Here is a 5,571-nt window from a genome sequence, read left to right on the forward strand (position 1 = left end):
GAAAGGCAAGTACAGACAATTAGGAAGATAAAAAAAAAATTGTAGTGAGACCCAATGTACGAGTTGGCGGTTGAAATCCCCTTTGGCGTTAGTCCCTTTGTTCTTCAAGTACATTGTCATCCTCATAGTTGTCGATGTTGTAGAGTTGTGTTGCGAAACCGCAGGTCACGATGGCCACACGTGTAGCCACATGTTTTTCCGGGCGATACATGCAGGAAAAGTCCAGCACAAAGTCAATCCATTCAAATTTGGTTGGCACCTCCTGGTCAGCAACAATCCCGTTGGTGTCGTTCACACTCATCCTTGCACAGCATTTCTTCCTGCTGTAAAGTTGAGATGATTCACACCTTGGGCTGCCCTCTTGCCTTGTGCCAGCTCCGAAGTGGTTGCTTCGATGTTGGGCCCCACAAGAAAGTTGTTATCCAGCGCCCAGTCGTCCTTCACTCAACAGCAGTCACCACTGTGGTTGTAGTGGTCGCTACTAAGGTCTAAGACTTGGTTGTGGTAGAGACCAAAAGGATTGCCTGTGCCAAAATGTCTGATGCCTTGCATCCCGTATAGCCATGGAAGCTGGTGAAGCCATGGAAGCCCTGTAGAGTCTCGTCATTTAAACCACCACTCCTGCATGCACCAAGGAAACTGGATGCACGCCCAAACTCTTGTCCCCCTTCACCCCAGTAATAGTAACTAACGGGAGTCACAGCAGTTTCTATTGCAGCAAATGATGAGGTTGTAATTGCAGGGTATGTGGAGCCACAGAGACGGTATTAGAAGTAAAGAAATAAATTAAGCCAATATATAAATAAGGTTTTAAAATATACAAATAAATAACATAAAAAATAATTACAAAAAAAAATTCGGGCACGGAAGTAAAGCAAGCAGTTGGTGCATTAACCATAACCATTGTATTGCATGTGTGCAGAACCTTCACACGCTTCTCTAAATGTCAATGTATTCAAAGGCGCTTCGGGATTTCCATAGAAATCCCGTTGAAGGCCGCCATTTTCCTCTCAGCCCTCTATAACAGAGGTTACCCACTCTACCCCGAGGAGGTGGGAAAATGACTTATGTGGAAGAGGCTATAATGATCAATTCGACAAGTGTGTACGACAAACAGCACGTGACACACACTTGCCAAATGATCACAAGGCTGTACAGCTTATCCACCGGTAGCGGCTGCTACCGGTAGATTTAAATGTCGAAGTATTAACAACGAAATTTCAGAGGAAACATTGGCACATATCCGCAAAAGTGTGATCGCAGTCATTATTCAAGAATCGCAAGGCATGATTCTCTGGTGCAATTTCTGGTAACGGCCACACAAAAACTAAACTGGGAAGTTATCAAAAAACCCACTTTACCGAGCGATACGAATAAGGCAAAACTGGACTTAATTTTAGTAAGAGACTCTCATGTCTTGATAGTAGATGTGGCATTTCCGTGCGAGTCTCGATCATTGGCACATGCATACGAATTTAAGGTGAAAAAATACGCTACTGACAAAAAATTGCAAGCATATTTAAAAACTATATATCCGGAAAAAGAAATTAGAACGGAGGCATTAATCATATCTGCACGTGGGGGCTGGTGCGCTTTAAATAATATGGTAACAAAAAAGGTAGGTTTGTAAAGTGCATGGGTAAAGTTAGCGCTGATCAAGGTCATGGAGGGTTCCGTAAAGATATGACGCTCTTGGAGCAAAGGATAATCTAAGGTAAAATCGCGGGAATGTTTTGATGGAAATCTGCCTAGTCGCGGCCTTCCCTTTTGGGTAGGCAGCAGACCCATCTATATAACAAACTACGTTGCCTTTCATAGGGGTACCCGACCCTACCAACTTTCGGGGAATTAAAAGAAATAGCCAAATGCCTCGTCATCTAATTAGTGATGCGCATGAATGGATGAACGAGATTCCAACTGTCCCTATTTACTATCCAGCGAAACCACAGCCAAGGGAACGGGCTTGGCGGAATCAGCGAGGAAAGAAGACCCTGTTGAGCTTGACTCTAGCCTGGCATGGTGAAAAAGCATGAGAGGTGTAGGATAAGTGAGAGGTGCTCGTCCCTCGTGGCTCTGGGTGCCGGCGGTGAAATACCACTACTCTGATCGTTTTTTCACTTACCCGGTGAGGCGGGGTGGCGAGCCCCGTGGGGGGCTCTCGCTTCTGGCTCCAAGTGCCTCTGGCGCCCGAACACCGTTCGCGGTGCGGGGCACGACCCGCTCCGGGGAGTGTCTGGTGGGGAGTTTGACTGGGGCGGTACACCTGTCAAACGGTAATGCAGGAGTCCTAAGGCGAGCTCGGGGAGGACAGAAACCTCCCGTGGAGCAGAAGGGCAAAAGCTCGCTTGATCTTGATTTTCAGTACGAGTACAGACCGTGAAAGCGGGGCCTCACGATCCTTTTGACTTTTTGGGTTTTAAGCAAGAGGTGTCAGAAAAGTTGTCACGGATAACTGGCTTGTGGCGGCCAAGCATTCATAGCGACGTCGCTTTTTGATCCTTCGATGTCGGCTCTTCCTATCATTGTGAAGCAGAATTCACCAAGCGTTGGATTATTCACCCACTAATAGGGAACGTGAGCTGGGTTTAGACCGTCGTGAGACAGGTTAGTTTTACCCTACTGATGCTGTGTCGTCGCAATAGTAATCCTGCTCAGTACAAGAGGAACCGCAGGTTCAGACATTTGGCACGTGCACTTGGCTGAGGAGCCAACGGTGCGACGCTACCATCTGAGGGATTATGACTGAACGCCTCTAAGTCCGAATCCCCCCTAGACGCGACGATACTGTTGCGCCCGGATCTTCGGTTGGCCTCTCATAGCCGGGTGGATTCCTGCCCGGTGCGGAATGCCGTAATACCCTGGATCGAGGCGCCGCCGCAAGCGTTCGGTGGCCCTCTCCTCAGTCGCTCGACAGCACGTTCACGGGGAAGCTGGGTGCCAAATAATTCGTAAACGACCTGGTTCTGGCTCGGGGTTTTGTAAGTGGCAGAGCAGCTTCCTCGCTGCGATTTACTGAAAGTCAGCCCTCGAGACAAGGCTTTGTCCTGGCGCCACCCATGGGCACCGCGGCTCCTAAAAGGGCCCATACGCACTCATGTGACAATTAATCTTTGTCCTAAAAGAGCACGCCGACACATCCCCATGGGATACTGGGGGTCTCGGTGGACTTTTCTCGGTCGGAAAAAAACGGTTAGGTGAGCCGCATGGCCACGCTCTGGGTGTCTGTCAAAGTGCATTTTTTTAACTGCAATTCCTATGTCAGGGATAGCAACACGAAAATGAGCCAATTTCTACCGTTTGACGGGGTCTATCAGTAAAAATGTTGACTTTTTTGAGTGCACATGCATTTCTGCTGCAAATGCCTCTGGAAGTTTCATGACATTCGTATGCAATGTGGCAACACGAAAATGAGCCGTTTTCCCATTCCGAGGGATTTCTATGCGAGCTCAACATAGCCCCGTGACCCACAAGAGAGACATCCCCGCCAATTTCTACCGTTTGACGGGGTCTATCCGTAAAGTTGACTTTTTTGAGTGCACATGCATTTCTGCTGCAAATGCCTCTGGAAGTTTCATGGCATTCGTATGCAATGTGGCAACACGAAAATGAGCCGCATGGCCATTCTGAAGGATTTTTGTGCGAGCTCAACATAGCCTCATGACCCACAAGAGAGACATCCCCGCCAATTTTTACTGTTTGACGGGGTCTATCCGTAAAAATTGACTTTTTTGAGTGCACATGCATTTCTGCTGCAAATGCCTCTGGAAGTTTCATGGCATTTGTATGCAATGTGGCAACACGAAAATGAGCCGCAACAACGACCTTTGACCTGGGCGGCTGAAATGCAGCACGTTGGCACAGTCATCTCAGTCAGTCAACTCTTGGCACCTGGGTCTGACCTGTGACCTGTCAGTGAGCCTTCAGCATTTCACGTGGTCTCAAAGTGCACCTGGCCTGGCATTTGCCGCTACTTAGTGGCAAATGGCGGTCTTTGTTGTTTTTGTTGTGTTTCGTGTTGTGGGTGAGTGGTGAGGTTGTGAGTCTGTGATGATGATGTGAGTCCGTGTTGATGATGAGAGTTCGCATTGTGACATGACGCGTGTTTAGACAAGAGTATCGTCGCACACCGTCAGTTTTGTGTGACGCTCGCCTGCGTCTCTCGCTCTCCACGCAGAGACCCGGACCGCGCGAGAAACGCAGTGAGCTCTGAGCACCCTACTCTGCAAGTTGCTACCATGGAGGTACTTGTGGCTCTTCAACTCGTGTGGTAAATATGGGTGGACGTGTGTTTTCCCCTCGACTTGTGCCTACCTGTCACCTACCTGTATACCTGGATGTGCTTCTGCTTGTCCGCCTGAGTATGTGTATGTCTAGCAGAGTGTGTCTCCGAGATCCTGTTGGTGTGCCTGCCTGTCTACGCGTGAGCATTTACAGCACTGTTATCTATCCACTGATGGATGAGAATGCCTTCCTCTGTGAGACCCTGCTACCCCTCAAATGCTGTGATGGAATAATCCACCAAGCGCCGATTTTGTCGCACCATCTCTCTGGTGGCTCTCCTCTCTGATGTGTTTCCTTCCTTGGCTGCCGCTCCGTTATTATTCTTGACTATCAGCCATTGTTGTCCCTCCTTGCCATGGCTCGTAATGCCCGATCCCCAATCACTCTTAACAATTTGAACAATCCCTGCGTGTGATCTCAAAATCCACGCGTCTTTCATTGTAAATCCAAGCATGGCATCTGATATTGGCCAAATATCCCAATGCTGAGAACCGACAACATTTCGGCAGGACCCTCTTGAATATGGAGCCCAACATCTCAGAGATGCTGGCTCAGTGCTCGCCTCCTCAATTGCTCCAACATCTTAATCAAGCCTATGTGGTGGACCTTTGTCTTTGTGTGTGTGTAGATGAGCCGAGCTGGAGAGGCTTGGAGTAACGACACATCTTGCACCACGTGGAGTGCGCTGTCCTCAGAGGGCACCGGCTCCATCTGTAGCAAATCGCCGAAAGGTAAGAACAGTAATGAGGGACGTCACAGTGGCCACGGTAAATAGTGGGACATCACGATAGCCATGTTGCATGGCCATCGTGATGCCAGTTTGTCGACTCCAGGATATTGCATGTCAGGAATGACTTCCTTCACAGATGGGATTAGATCACGGATTTTGTGTACTGTATTGAATCGGACCTGGATCTTGTGTTTGTTTAAGATTTTGGAAATCTTTTTGGTAACACCTATGTATGGTAAAGTGATGGTTTTGATTGGCGTCTCAGTGGATTGTTTCTACATGCTTGGAGAAACAGCTTTGCGAATAATGCTGTCCGAGTACCCTTTAATCTTAAGAGCCTGGTGTACGTGTTCCAGTTCACTGGCTTGGTGGTGTTGGTCGCAAATGCAGTGGGCCCTATGGTGTAGTGGTTTGATGAGGGAATTCTTCTGCGCCGGATGGTGGTGGGAATTGGGTTTTAGATAGGTCTCTTCTCAAACAAAACATTAAGGAATTAGTAGCTTACCATCCTTCTCCACTTCCATGATGAATTTGATGGATGGGTGTATGGAATTTATGTT

Source organism: Petromyzon marinus, chromosome 59, assembly GCF_048934315.1.
Source record: "Petromyzon marinus isolate PM22_M1 ecotype Great Lakes invasive population chromosome 59, UKy_Petmar_22M1.pri1.0, whole genome shotgun sequence".
Classification (NCBI taxonomy): domain Eukaryota; kingdom Metazoa; phylum Chordata; class Hyperoartia; order Petromyzontiformes; family Petromyzontidae; genus Petromyzon; species Petromyzon marinus.